This window comes from Schistocerca cancellata, chromosome 2, assembly GCF_023864275.1.
Source record: "Schistocerca cancellata isolate TAMUIC-IGC-003103 chromosome 2, iqSchCanc2.1, whole genome shotgun sequence".
Classification (NCBI taxonomy): Eukaryota; Metazoa; Arthropoda; class Insecta; order Orthoptera; family Acrididae; genus Schistocerca; species Schistocerca cancellata.
Window position 1 is genome coordinate 896,112,183 of NC_064627.1, and position 16,374 is coordinate 896,128,556.

The 16,374-nt window shown below is 46.8% G+C and overlaps 1 non-coding gene across 1 annotated transcript; it reads right to left on the minus strand.

Moving 5' to 3' along the window:
• Nucleotides 1–6,955: 6,955 nt before the first annotated feature.
• Trnat-ugu (transfer RNA threonine (anticodon UGU)) lies at nt 6,956–7,029 on the minus strand. The gene has a single exon. It is a non-coding gene; the product is annotated as a tRNA-Thr (tRNA).
• Nucleotides 7,030–16,374: the final 9,345 nt, after the last annotated feature.

A 16,374-nucleotide genomic window follows, 5' to 3' on the forward strand; every position in this document is an offset into this window, starting at 1 on the left:
CTTTCATGGGTTAATATTCACAGATACAAAAAGCATTTTAATCAGGACAGTTTTCTGTAGGCATTTCGATTAGCATTCAGATTAACTTAACACACGAGTCGCTTACGGGCTTAACCGGTCCCAGATTAATCAACAAAACACGGCGAAAGGCAAGATAGATCATATCACCGAGAAAGTTGCTTTTATGAAAATTAATTTTTCGTGTGTGAGAACTAATTACAGCTTGTAGTAGTTGTATGATTTTTACAGTTGCCGACGAAAATAATAACATCCCGAATCAAAGCTTTGAACGTAAATGCAGAAAAGTAAGAGATAGAAGGAGAACAAGCTGCAATGTCAGCAGCTAGAAAAGCGAATGAGTTGGTTGAGGTAGTTTCACTGTTTTGTTACGACGACAGTAATCATCAAATGGTCATCGAATCAGGACGAATTAAAGCTGATACGAGATTACTGTGATGACATTCGTGCACGCCAGAAATTATCAGCGCAACATGATGTGGCTACGTTATTAATCCGAATTTATGCTACACTTCATTAAATACCAAAACATTGGTAAAACGGCTGAAATATATCGCTCGGCGTGGAATCAGTCATAATCGCATTGTTTTAACAGTCACGATATTATAATCTCAATAATTCTGCTAATTTGCATTACAAACGGCTACGCGCAGCTTTTATATGTGGATTAAATCTATCCAATTTGTATCCTGCGAGCCGTAATGAGATGACGCAGTGGGCAGTCCGGACAAACCCTGAAGTACCCAAGTGGCTTACTGAACCACCGACTACTGTCAGCCGCATTTCCGCAGGTGACCACTGTTCGAGGGCGCATGGCCTTCAGAGGGTATCACTACGCAGGGGGCTGAAACATACAGTAGTAAGCATTTACATCGGTATGTAACGAACAACTTCTACTTCCATTTACTACGTCTAGTGGTAAGAATCTGTAGTCCGATTAAAATTACTTCAAAGTTACACTTCACGAATCGTAGCTGGTTTCCTCCAATCAGAACGCTCAACGTCACGCGCGAACCGTTCGCTGTTGCCAAACTGACATGATAATTAGTTAATTCACTTGCAATTCCTTGACCGGCTTTCTATCTTGATGTATTTGGATCCCGAATCCTGAGTCTGGCCCTCATATTTCCTATTTTAGCACACTTGATAAACACACCAAAACTAACACACACACACACACACACACACACACACACAACGATGTTAAAGAAATACACGCGTTTCATAGAAAACACTAACTAAACACAAGTGGATCGTTCCACAGAAGACGTGATTCAGCGTCATATGCACTGTTATTGTAGTCACACAGATCGGCTTACGTTAGAGGAGCCTTGCACGATATTGCGTGAACTTGAATTTTTGATGGCTGCAATTAATAGCTGACTAACCAGAGTCATACATATAATACCTTTTCTTTAATCATGATGATGTAGCGTAGCGGTTAGCGTGACAGATCAACAAAGTTTATATTATTTTTGACCAAAATTTGGCGACTCCCAGTTGTCTGGCGAAGGTCTTTTTCCGTGCAGGCTGTTGGACACAGTCGACACTGAAGCATATGTGGAACAGTCTGTCCTTCACCACAATCACATTGGGTTTTGTTTTCCTCAGCGTATCCCCATTTTGCATGTTAGGCCGTGTTCTGCCCACTCCTGACCTTTGGGTTTTCAAAGAGTTACAGACTGGCCAATTCTCATCATGATCAGGGGATGAAGATTCTTAAAATGTTTTCCATTCAGGAGGGTGGTATGTCTCAGCCCTTCCATAGTTGCAGCCTGGCTTGTTCATCAGTGGTTGTTAGGTTCTCCGATGTTCTGAGGAAACTTTTCCGCCTGCCGCGGTGGCCGTGCGGTTCTAGACGCTTCAGTCCGGAACCGCGGGACTACTACGGTCGCAGGTTCGAATCCTGCCTCCGACATGGATGTGTGTGCTGTTCTTAGGTTACTTCATTTTTGAAACTTTTCCTTCACCTTATTCGTGGTGGATATGGTTGTCGCCCATCCATGGAACGTGTTTTCTCCTGCCTGAGGACTGACAGTAGAAGGCCCTTACAATCCGCACACCTGACATGAAGGAGCATGTGCTACATTTGGTGGAAGAACTAGGACCAATGTGCAACGATTAGCAGCGGCAGAAGGCGTGTCTCGCTCTCTTATGTGCGAGATACCTACTTCATGGACAGTTGCTGTTCCCATATCATCTGCAGTGCGTTCAGGCCCTAAGGCCACAGGTTCATCTTGGCAGACGTCGGTTCTATCAGTGGCCGTCGCAGAAGTGTGCCGCAGATCCACTGTTCATATCCAAGATTTTATTTATCGATGAGGTGGGGGTTACAAGTCCGCAGCTCGTGGTCGTGCGGTAGCGTTCTCGCTTCCCACGCCCGGGTTCCCGGGTTCGATTCCCGGCGGGGTCAGGGATTTTCTCTGCCTCGTGATGACTGGGTGTTGTGTGCTGTCCTTAGGTTAGTTAGGTTTAAGTAGTTCTAAGTTCTAGGGGACTGATGACCATAGCTGTTAAGTCCCATAGTGCTCAGAGCCATTTGAACCATTTGTGGGGGTTACAAGAGATGATCTCTTGAATTTCCGTAACCAGCATGTATGGGCAGACGTAAATTCCCTAAGCAATTCAGGAAAGAGGACATCAACACCGATTCTCAATCAATGTATGGGCAGGTGTATTTAGCGATAGGTTAATAGCGCTATACGGGCTACCACAAAGGTTAATTTGCGCCAACTATCTGGACTTTCTCATTAATTTATTGCCTACCTTGCTGAAGGCTGTACCATTGCAGCAACGAATACAAATATGGTTCATGCATGATGGCGCACCAGCACCCTTTCGTCACAATGTGCGCGGACATCTCACGCACACATTTGAGGAATGCTGGATTGGTCTTGGGCAGGGAGGGGGGGGGGGGGGCACACCTTGGACTGCTCGCTCACCAGACCCCAGTCCCCTAGACATTTGGTTACGGGGATACAAGAAATTTGTTTATGCCACGCCAATCAACGATGTGCGGACACTACAGGGCCACGTCCCAATGCGTGCCAGCAGGTACAACAACAACTGAGTATACCTCAAAGGATGTGTCAGTCCTTACGCCGGAGGGCAGAGGGGTGTATTGTCATGAGTGGACGCCACGTTGAACACATGAGTTCGTACTCATGGAAACAAAAGTAAGTCGAACAAACGTGGGTCTGGAAATGCATACTTTCTGCATACCAGCTCTCAAAGTATTCGACACTTCTTTTTGAGCACCCTCTGTACGTAGTTAACTATGAATTTTTCATATTTAATTTAAATATGGAATTTTGGTTGGATTGAAAAGGTTAATAACTGGTGCTACATTATAAATTTATGTTAAAATAAATGAACAGTTACTTTTTAATTTAAATGTATTGAAACTCAGTCTCTTTTGTCCCACTGGTTTGTACCCGTCACAGATATTTTACTTACATTAAATGCCGTGCGAGGGGGCGCAGCGGTTAGCACACGGTACTTGCATTCGAGAGGACGACGGTTCAACCCCGCGTCCGGCCATCCTGATTTAGGTTTTCCGTGATTTCCTGTGAAATGGCACTGACGACTTCATCCCCCATCTTTCCCTAATCCAATACGGACTATGACCTCGCTGTTTGGTCCTCCCATCACTTATCGGTGCATTTTTTCACGAGAGATATTTGTGGTCATTTATCAATTTTCTTTAGAATTCTTTAATTTAGTTTCAGAATATGCATTATCTTTGCGGATAATGAGTATCGCATTAACTTTATTTTGAGGATGACTTCTTATCCAGTCATATTATTCTTTCAACTTCTCGCCGCTGAGCTTTTCGGCGTATTGCTTCAGACACGATGTCATTTTAATTAAATACCCATTCATAAACATGGACAGGAAACTGAACTGAAACTTACTTATTGGCATTTAACAGAAATCAAATATCAGAACGTCGATAACGATGACGACAGGTGACAACAATGTGCAGTCAACAACAATGATTTAAACAATGTCAAAAGGGTCGAAAGTTTCCGCTCAGACCTGAATGCATCGGGGATCAGGAGAATCCGACTGTCGCTCGCAGCGGTCCATAAGGGTGCGAACATGTTTACAGACAGCTTAGAGTGACGGCGTCCGCGGCTCCTGGTCTTGCGGTAGCGTTTTCGCTTCTCGCACACGGGGTCCCGAGTTCGATTCCCGATGGGGTCTGGGATTTTCTCTGCTTCGAAGTGACTGGGTGTTGTGTGTCTTTCGTCATCATTTAATCCTCATTCACTCGCAAGTCGCCGTAATGGCGTTAAAGGACTTGTGGAGCGGCGGCCGAACCGCCCCGCATGGTGTCTCCCGGCCACCAATGCCATACGCCCATTATTATTACAGTGATGACTAGAGCTAAGTTTAACTGTAAGTCTGAAGTCGCTATTCGTGAATATGTTTGTACCTGTGAAATACTGTTTTCAAAGGCTGTAAAATGTAAACACGTTTATGTGCATGGGTACGAGTTGTTCATATCTAGCCAGCAACGTGTTTTCTGCGCAATATATTTACCTTCCTCGCAAATAAAAAGCTTAATAATTGTTTAAGGGCAAGATTCACATGGTTTTGAATTAGTAGTCATCATCACATCTTTTCATTGACATCGAATGCAAACAGTCGCTAAAACTTGGAGATGTTTCTTTTCCTTCATGTACACCTAATGAATCTTTCATGCTGAATTTTGTACCCCGAAATATATGTCAACTTAATTAACTACATGTCAATTGCATCTGGAACAACTTCATCCGCTACAATAGATTAATCGGCTTTTAAACAATGAAAAGAAAAAAATCTGCCTATTTAGTACATAATTAAATGATTATGTATTGAGTTTATTTCAACTTTGGTGTGCTCCTGTGATGTCTTCGTATACTCTCCGGTATAAGGCTACACTCCCGAGGTTTGTGTACTGCGGTTGCATATCACTACTTTAGTTCAGTTAATGAAAATACTATAGATGGGTTTCACTCGGAGTGATGAATGGGTAGCTCAGTCAACTACAGCACTAAAGAGTTGTTTAGCTCATAGAACGATACATGGTTCAAACGACATAAAAAGTACAGACTGGTTCCACTTGATAAACAGAATGAATAAATTAGTCAATATGCAAAACTGCGGACTCAGTCGACTGTTTTGAATCGGTTGCTGCCACAGACTCGTATCAGTCTAAATAGATGAATGAATAACAATAAAATCGATACGTAAGACTGTAACACACTGAAATGGTTCTTTTCTTTGTTTCTTTTCATAGTCTGGTTTCACTCAAAAGAAAGGAAGAGTAGTCAAACCAACAGGTAGAACTACAACACACTGAGCTGACTGTTTCCATCCGGTTGCCCCCAGAGACTATTTTCATTCAAAACAATGCATGAATAACTCAATTAATACATACAACTATACTTTTATCAAAATAACAAAGTGACTGATAGCTAGTTATTTACAGGGCAGCTACCAAGGCAACAACGCACCAGAGCACGATTTTAGTCACTTTTCCCTTTTCACAATAGTCATATCGCTCTGCTACCTCAGCTGCCCGTCTCCACTAAGCTGCGGATGACAATAGCTGTCCGTAACATAATTGTTATGATTTGTTTTTGTATGCTTTCTTTATCTGTGCGGTATGTGAAGACAGCTGAGAAACTGCATAGGAAAGAGCTAAGACTATTATTATCTGCGAAACGAACTCAATACTGCACTTTAACGGCGAACGTATAAACGTACTCAGTGCGGAACCTCACAGCTGATGTTTCCGGAGGCATACAGCCCTTGCGCGAAACGGCGGACAGGCAACTTTCCCCCCCTCCACGCTCAGCTGTCAATCACACAGGTACACAACAGCATGAGTCGATTATGGTCCAACAACCAGCTGAATCGATAGTTTGCTTCTCCGCATCACTAATGTTGGGCGCCCTAACAATCAACTGCGACAAAAACAAAAACTATTACAACAATAATTTGGTGCCGACAGTCTTATGGTTTTGTTGAGTTTCATATTCACTTTCATCTTCTGGTTAAGCAGTACATTCTACGTAAGAAAAATTCGTGCAAGGTGCCATTTTTCCGCTGCTTAGATCACAGTAACCGAGTTAGCGGATATTCCTGGAATTTAGGATATGCGATGAAAGTAATCGAAATAGGAGCATATTTGGCGATGCTAAAGGGGTCTGCGATATAAATAACTTTCAGAATATTTACGTGATTTTTTTGGGAGACAGAAACTCACTACTGCTAACAGTGCCATATCCAAATTAATATGCCGAGCCCATTGAACCATGGGATATGACCAGGAAAAAGATGAATAAAGATTGAGTTTAGTAGTCTTCGAGGTATGACGTGGCAGATTTAAAGCTGTTGTCCAGAGGGGCAAAATTTACCTACGTCGAAAACGTAAACGTAACTCTGGCCTTGATTAAAGTCAACATCAGACTTTTACGGTGCTTAGAAACACTTTAGAGGTCTATATCATACACGAATTTTAGTTTTTTCCCTTAAATTTTGCAGGAGACAGAAGGAAACGAGAAAAGAGAGGTGTGGAACCTGCCTATAGGTAGCACTTCTTGCGACAACGTCGCAACTTCAGGTTCAAACGTCAGTTGAGAAATAACTTCCACTGAAAGACAAAGAAACTGGTACACCTGCCTAATATCGTGTAGGCCCCCCGCGAGCACGCAGAAGTGCCACAACACGACTTGGCATGGACTCGATTAATGTCTGAAGTAGTGTTGGAGGAAACAGACATCATGAACCCTGCAAGGCTGTCCGTCAATAAATCCATAAGAGTACGAGGGGGTGAAGATCTCTTCTGAACAGCACGTTGCAAGGCATCCCAGATATTCAAATGAAATGAACACCCTTAGCTACTTACAGGCGTTGAGATACGCCAACGGGGACAGATGAAAATGTGTGCCCCAACCGGGACTCGAACCCGGGATCTTCTGCTTACATGGCAGACGCTCTATCCATCTGAACCACCGAGGACACAGAGGATGGCGCGACTGCAGGGATTTATCTCCGGCACGCATCCCGTGTAACCCACATTCTTAACGTATTGTCCCGCACTACATTCGTAGTGCCCCCGCCCATTGTACTCATTACTCGCGGCGCGTTGCCGATTCCCTCAGAAAGAACAAATACCATCTTAGTATATATATATATATATATATATATATATATATATATATATATATATATATATATATATATATATATAGTTAAGGCTCACCGGCCACTTGACCATCTTCTTCTTCTGTGCGAATGCACAAACAGTGCCCGAACTCTTACGGGAATCGGCAACGCACCGCGAGTAATGAGAATAATGGGCGGGGGCACTAGGAATGCAGTGTGGGGCAATACGTTGAGAATGTGGGTTTCACGGGAGGTGTGTCAGAGATAAATCCCTGCAGTCGCGCTAGCCACTGTCTCCTCGATGGCTCAGATGGATGAGTCGGCTCTCAGCCGTGCTAGCGTGCGGAGCTGCACCGCGCGCCGTCCGACGCTCCGCTCTCGGCGGTGTTTACTTCCGCGTCGCGGTGTTTGTGTCTATCGAGTCCAGTACTAACGTACACCATGGCGCACTCGTACCGCCGTGCAACGACCAAAGTAACGGTTCAGGCCGAACATCCACGACCCAGAGCTTTCGAAGTCGAACAGTTCGTACGTGAGGATCTACGTTTGAACCCCCAGGACGTAATCGGCATACATTTTTCTATCACTGGAAGTGTTGTCTACATCAAGATGTCGACGAAGGAAATTTGCAATGACATAATTCACCGTCATGCCACCGGGCTAAAATTTAAACACTCTGATGGACATATGGGTGCTGTGACAGTCGCCCATGCTGGATTCGGTCTCCGGACATTGCGGGTGTTTGAGCTCCCGTCCGAGGTGCCTCAGGATGTGGTCATTGCCGCTTTCCAACATATGGCACCGTCTTGGGTCACGTCGCGGAGAAGTGGCAAACATTTACGACCTACCCCGTATTAAATGGCGTCCGGCAAATAAAAATTGAGCTGACGAAACATGTCCCATCGTACCTGCTGATTGGCGGTGTGAGGGCCATCGTCATGTACGATGGACAGCTACGAACGTGTGCAGGATGTGGCCAGGAGGGACATGTACGTTCCGAATGCTTACACCGCCGTTTAATACAGAAGCCGTTACGTGAAGAGACCCAGGCTTCGACGGTCACGTCCTTACCCATCACCTACGCCCAGGTTGCACAGGACCCCGTCGTACCAATCTCGATTGCGCCAGCAGCATCGTCAACGCCACCCGCCGCAGCACAACGCGCCGACGACACAAGCACGGCGTCGCCTCCAGTGTTCGCTTTAGGACCGTCCGGGTTGCAGACCGAAACCGATGTTCCTGTTGGAACCATGGACGTCGACCTCGGTGTCGTGCCGACGTCTGCCTTTGTCCAGACTGGTTCGCCGTCAGACGACGGGCGACCACATTCTGATTCAGAAGGCCACATCAGAAAACAGCGGTCGCCTCGCAAACACAGGAAACGACGACGAACGCCTTCCGATGACGCTCTTTCTGAGACGACCCCGCGAGATGTAGACCTGATGTCTGACGGTGATCTCCCACATTGCGTCCCGTCACGCGATGTGGCAGCAACAGGCGCCCCTTCCGTGACGCCTACTCTCCCAGCCAGGGACGTGTCCTCGCCGTTGTCAACGAATGATGACGGCGGTCCCCCTGCCACTCATGTTGCGGAATCCACAACACCCGTTCCGGAAGTACGTGACTTTCACATGTCCACGTCGTCAGCTTCCTGGGCCGATGACGTTGAAGAAGAAGTGGAACAGACTGCCAGCGTGTCTGCACAGGAGTCCACCTCGGCGACACTGGGGCTGGCGCCCCGCCAGTAATTATCACCACCGCAGGACCACCGGCGGCTCTCCACCTGCCGGCTACTTCTACCGCACGTTCTGCAAATACTGAGGATGGCCGTACACAGCAATATCGTATCGCGACGATGAATCTTGCCACCATTCGTGCCCCCTATAAACTGGCCATGTTCAGAGACACTATTTACTCTGCTGATGTGGATATAGCACTATTACAAGAGGTGTTTGTGGCTGACTTCCTAGTTCCCACCGGATACAACGCCCATGGTTCCCCAGCATCCGACAACGGTAGCGGCGTCACCATCCTGCTACGCGACGGACTCCCAGCAGAGGACGTCATCTACCTCCCCATTGCGCGAGGTATGGCCCTCAGACTGTTCGGCGTGCGTATTATTAATATCTACGCTCCGTCCGGAACTGGCCGCCGTCATGACCGACAAACTTTTTTTGCCGAAAGCGTCACACCCCTCTTCACCGGTCCGCAGGACGATTTGATACTCGGTGGGGATTTTAACTCGACACAAGAGCCCGCGGACCAACTCCCACGACATTCCCCTTGTGCATCTTTCTCAGTGGTCATCGACCGTCTACGACTTGTTGACACATGGAAGAAGCTCCACGGAATTCAACCGGGCTATACATTCTACACCTCTCACTCGTCAAGCCGCATAGATAGCATCTACGTTACCCGCTCCCTTGCTGATGGCACACGTCATGCGGAAGTCTGGCCCTTGGCCTTTTCAGACCGTGATGCATACCTCTGTGACGTCACTCTCGCACGACAGCAAGTGTGGCATAGTCGTGGTCTGTGGAAACTCAATGTCGCTCACCTGACCTCAGACTGTCGCCGTATGGTCGAAGAAGCGTGGGCACGCTGCCACCATCGTCAAGAAGTCTATGACTCCACCTTATCATGGTGGCTCTCCTGCGCAAAGCCGACCCTCAGGAAGACTCTGATGTGTTATGGGAAGGAATTAAAGGCGTGGCAAACTAATACCCTGCACTTCTACTACACCGTTCTACGTGACTGTACGACGATGCCTTTCTCGCCATCCCGGCAGTCGATGGCCCATCGCACGAAGGCGCAGATCTCCTTGATCATGCGGCGTAACTTGGAAGGCACTGTAGTCCGTTCTCGAGCTTCTAATCGAATCCCTCAAGAACGTCCGTCGATGTACCACCTCCTTCAGGAAAGACAACGACGACGACGAGCTCTGATCCAAGTACTCAATGGTGCGGAAGGGCGCCGACACGACACCCAACAAAGCATCGGTCGTACTCTCCAGGCTCATTTTGCCGGGCTGGATGCAGCCGTACCGCATTCTGCAGCACTGATCACAGAAGTCGCTCAGCTTACTACGAACACTCTTCCGCAGGATGCAGTGCATGACCTCCAAGACGACGTAACCACAGATGAAGTGATAGACGCTATCAAGGCGGGTTCCGATAACAGATCTCCTGGACCTGACGGTATACCCATCGAATTTTATAAAAGTTTTCACCATTTGTTGGCTTCCATGAGGACGGCAATCGCACAAGAGCTGATGTCACCGATGACAGTGGTCCCGAGCGCCTTTCTAGAAGGCATTATTATCCCCGTACATAGACCGCGCGGGTTATCGAGGGTCCAGGACTATCGACCAATTACTTTGCTCAACAGCGACATGAAAATATTCACACGGCTACTGGCATCGCGACTCAAGAAAGTCGCACGTTACGTCACATCCTGCGACCAGACTTCCCTAGGAGGCGACAACAACATCCGTACGGCCCTTTGCCGCTACAGAGACATGATAGCATTAGCGCATTATCAGCGTCTCCCTGGCGCCTTGGCTTCACTGGACTTTAGCCAGGCTTTCGACCTTGTTGACCACTTCTATTTACGGACAGTTCTTCAGCATATGGGTTTTCCTGGCGGTATTGTCACAGTGGTTGTGCGCCTGTTGAGTAGTGCAACCTCTAAAATCATGTACAATGGATGCCTTACACCGTCCCTGGTCATCGCACGATCTGTACGACAAGGATGCCCTCTTTCCACGATTTTGTATGCTTTCGCCTTGGAACCCCTGCTCCAGGGCATGCGCCAACGTTTGGAAGGCAAGGCTGTGCAAGGCCACCGTTTTTGTTGTACAGCTTACGCAAACGACATAGTACTATATCTGCGCAGTGAAGATGAAGTACGAGCAGCACTGACATGGGTGGCGACTTACGGCGAAGCGTCGGGGAGCTGCCTCAACGTGTCAAAATCCAAGGTCCTGCTCATTGGTGAGGGCTTGCCGGAGAGATGCGCTGCCCCCCTTAGTGTCGCCGCCACCATACGGTGTCTTGGACTTGATTTCACAGCAGACCTGCACCGCTCAGCGACTATCAATGGTAGACGCTTGCTACAGACAATCAGAGCAAATCTCGCAGATCACCGTCTACGAGCTCTCGACGTTATCCAACGCGCGCAATACGTGAACATGTATCATGCTTCCCGTATACCACACGTGGCTCAAGTATTACCAGTCCCAAATCTCCTGGCGCAACGACTGTTCATGACTTTCGGCTCCTTCGTCAGCTCGGGGATGTTATTCAAGGTGCAGTATGAATCCCTTGCACTGCCACGAGATCGTGGCGGGGTGGGACTCATCCACGTGCCGACTCGTGTCAAAGCACTATACGTCAGCTCCCAACTAAAACTTTGGTATCGTTGCCCGCAGAGCCTTACTAGCCTCCTGCTTCACAACTTTGCACCGGCCTCCTTGTCCGCCCCAGTACTGATATCGACCATTCCAACGCCCTTTTATTACATCCAACGATTTTTGCTGGAGTTCAGTTATATCTACCGGTCCTTACCACTTACACGTTTGTACCTCACGAAAACAGTATCCGAATTGTTACAACAGTGCCACCCGTCCAACCCCATCGAACGTAAGTATCCACAGTACGTGTGGCGACACATATGGAAGGCGATCCGAGAGCGTTTTCTCGAATCAGACGTTCAATCAGCGTGGTACATCACCGTGAATGGCAAACAAGTTAACCGAGATCGTCTGCACCGCATCCATCTCGCCGATTCATCCCTCTGCACCCACTGTGGAGTGGTTGACACGGATGTCCACCGGTTCCACTGTGGCACAGCGCTCGACACTTGCGCGGCGAATTTTGGCGTTTCTTACTCGCCAGACACCGGCTCAGATCGACGTCCACATGCTTTTGTACCCCGATAAGACTTTCTACCCCTCCGCCAAAACTCACTCTGTGAATTGGATCTGTGGCCACACGATCCGCTATCTTTTTATTTCTGGCGACAGGTCTACGCTAGGCTATTGGACTTATCTCAACGAACGACACTGCTCCTGATACGCAACCCACGCTATAAACAATATTTTTCCAATTTCTTACGGAGCGCTTTCGATGACCCACCTAATAGCTGGAACGTCCAAGCCCTGAGAAGCTGAAAACTGTATAAACCGAACCGAACTGAATAGATCTGCTACCCAGAACCCACGCCATGAGAAGACACGTTTGGACGAGCTGGCATGCTGTAGGTGGAGACACTTCAGGAGCTCCTGTAAGAACTGGGCTCTAACTACAAGTCGCACGACGACTTTAATTTAAAAAAAATAAAAAATTAAAAGTTAAAAAAAACTTTTCCTTATTTATTCCTCATAATTAGTTCTTAAAGGAAAAAGAAATTTGATTTTGGCTTTGAGTAACCTTTTTTTTGTTCCAAAAGATTGCTTCTTCGCCAACAAGACGAAGGAGACTCATTTTTGTTTACTGGAAGGAGAAACCAGTATAACTGGAGTCTTTGTTATTTTTTTAAAAAAAACTTTTCCTTATTTATTACTCACAATTTGTTCTAAAAAAAAAAAAGAAGATGGATAGGGCGTCTGCCATGTAAGCAGGAGATCTCGGGTTCGAGTCCCGGTCGGGGCACATAATTTCATCTGTCCTCGTTGACGTATCTCAACGCCTGTAAGCAGCGAAGGGTGTTCATTTCATTGTAATTTTATTCTAACGAGCTGCATGGTCACCGATGGTATTAGATACCATCTTAGTATATATATCCCAGATATGTTCAAGAATGTTGATGTCTGGGGAGTTTCGTGGCCAGTGGAAGTGTTTTAACCCACAAGAGTGTTCCTGGAGCCACTCTGTAGCAATTCTGGACGTGTGGGACGCCGCATTGTCCTGTTGGAATTGCCCAAGTCCATTGGAATGGACAGTGGACATGAATGGATGCAGGTGATCAGATAGGATGCTTACGTACGTGTCACCTATCAGAGTCGTATCTAGACGCGTCAGGGATCCCACATCACTCGAACTGCACTCGCCCCACACCATTACAGGGCCTCCACCGGCTTGAACAGTCCCCTGCTGACATCCAGGGTCTATGGGATTCATGAGGTTGTCTCCGTACCCATACACGTCCATCTGCTCGATACTATTTGAAACGAGACTCGTCCGACCAGACAACACGTTTCCAATCGTCAACAGTCCAATGTCGGTGTTGACGGGCCTAGGCGAGGAGTAAAGCTTTGTGTCGTGCGTTCATCAAGGGTAGACGAGTGGCCCTTCAGCTCCGAAAGCCCATATCGACGATATTTCGTTGAATGGTTCGCACGCTGACACTTGTTGGTGGCCCAGCACTGAAATCTACAGCAATTTTCGGAAGGGTTGCACTTCTGTCACATTGGACGGTTCTCTTCCGTCGTCGTTGGTCCCTTTCCTGCAGAACCTTATTCCGGCCGCAGCGATGTAAGAGATTTGATGTTTTACCGGGTTCCTGATATTCACGATAAGCTCGTGAAATGGTCGTACGGGAAATTCCCCACTTCATCGCTACCTCTGAGATGTTTTTGTCCCATTGCTCGTGCGCCGTCTGTAACACCATGTTCAATCTCACTTAAATCTTGATAACCTCCCATTGTAGCAGCAGTAATCCATCTAATAACTGCACCAGACACTCGTTGTCTTACACAGAGTGTTCCAATGATAGTGACCGGGCCAAATATCTCACGAAATAAGCATGAAACGAAAAAATTACGAACAACGAAACTCGTCTAGCTTGAAGAGGGAGACCAGATGGCACTACGGTTCGCCCGCTAGATGGCGCTGCCATAGGTCAAACGGATATCAACTGCGTTTTTTAAATAGGAACCTTCATTTTTATTGCATATTCGTGTAGTAAGTAAGGAAATATGAATGTTTTAGTTGGACTACTTTTTTCGCTTTGTGATAGATGGCGCTGTAATAGTCACAAACGTAAAAGTACGTAGTATCACGTAACATTCCGCCAGTGCGGACGGTATTTGCTTCGTAATATATTACCCGTGATAAAATGGACCGTTTACCAATTTCGGAAAAGGTTGATATCGTGTTGATGTATGGCTATTGTGATCAAAATGCCCAGCGGGCGTGTGCTATGTATACTGCTCCGTAGTCTGCACTACATCATGCAAGTGCCCGGACTGGTCGCCGGATAGTAACGTTATTTAAGGAAACAGGATGTGTTGAGCCACATGTAAAACGTCAACCACGACGTGCAACAAATGATGGTGCCCAAGTAGATGTTTTAGCTGCTGTGGCGACTAATGCGCACATCGGTAGGAGACAAATTGCTCGAGAATCGGGAATCTCAAAAACGTCGGTGTTGAGAATACTACATAAACATCGATTGCACCCGTACCATATTTCTATGCACCAGGAATTGCATAGCGACGACTTTGAACGTCGTGTACAGTTCTGCCACTGGGCACAAGAGAAATTACGGAACGATGAGAGATTTTTAGCACGCGTTCTATTTGGCGATGAATCGTCATTCAGCAACAGCGGTAACGTAAACCGCAGTTGATATTACTTTGACCTATGGCAGCGCCATCTAGCGGGCCAACCATAGCGCCATCTGGTTTCCCCCTTCAAGATAGACAAGTTCCGTTCTCTGTAGTTTTTTCGTTTGACGCATATTTCGTGAGATATTTTGCCCGTTCACGATGAATTGACCACCCTGTATAGGCGTTGCCGACCATAGCGCCGTATTCTGCCTGTTTACATACCTCTGTATTTGAATACGCATGCCTATACCAGTTGCTTCGGCCCATCAGTGTAGATCAGACTATAAGTAAACGAGCATACCTAAATAAAGTAATTCTGGCTAAGAGTGGAACACAGCACTGGACCAGAGTGGATGCCCGCTATCCGAGAGAGAATATCGTGTAGAATAGAAAGCAGCGGTCGCCGCAAGGGTGGACAGCGACACGACGTGTGCGTGAAGAAGAGCGACCGCTCCCGAGGGGCGGCCCGGTCTCCGAAGGCAGAGCCTCCTGTACGGGCGTGCTGGATAGTCCGGCACTGATTTACAATCCCCGAGGCACAGCAATTACCCTGCACTCCTCTGGAGGCACGTCCGGTCTGTCCCGCGAGCGGCTGCCGCCACGGCCATGGCTCGTGCACATACTCCTCTCCGTGTTGTGCCGGCCAAGTCTACAGTGTCTCACACACACACCGAGGCGACAAAATTCATCAGATACCACCAAATATCGTGTCGGACCTCCTTTTGACCAGCGTGGTGGAGCAACTCGGCGTGGCATGAATTCAACAAGTCGTTGGAAGACCGCTGCGGAAATACTGAGCCATGCTGCCTCTATAGCCGTCTATAATTGCGAATGTGCTGCCGATGCAGGATTTTGTGCAAGAACTTGTAATAGGTCCATAGTAAAGGAATTCGTTGCTAGCGCACTCGAGCAGATGTAATTTCGATGGATAGCTCACGTGCTGCCTGCGGTATGTAAGCTGTAACAGAATCTCAGACCAGAGAGCAGTGTTGACTGCAGTAGGAACTGTGTAGCAGTTGTAGTAAGTAGTTGCGAGCAGTCTGTTGTATGGAGTTGGCTGGGCTGGTCGTGGGGAGCGATGGCGATGCCTGAGCGATGTAGTATAAGGTAAAAGCAGCCTCGCGCATATGTAGTATTGTTATATCAAGTCCTCTGGAAATTCTGTTAAAAAAAGTCTCTTAATAATAGTCTTTCTGATAAAAATTAACTTTTGACAATCATTGAACTTCATTTAAAGATTTTACTAATTTCTTCAATCCATGGTCATCCTGATTATTGTAAAGAAAAACCAGTTGTTTCTTTTTATACATGACAAATCTATCGGCCAGCATTGCACTGAGCTGTGCCAGAAAAATTTCTTATAGGAGCAGATATATACGCTTTATCCGGCGAACTTATTGGGGTACGAATTTTCAATTTATTCAGAATGACGTCCAAAATTAACCAGTTTAAATTCACAGTCATTATTGAAAAATTATAAGCGAGCGACAATTTCATTAAGAGGTTAGTCACATTGTATTATTGGTAGATTACGGGAGTTATCTGTTGGGCAGTTACACTGAATGTGAATTATATAATTATATTTTTTACTGTTGGGAGGTTATTATATTATTTATTTATTGGGAGGTTACGCTGAATGTCAATGTTAT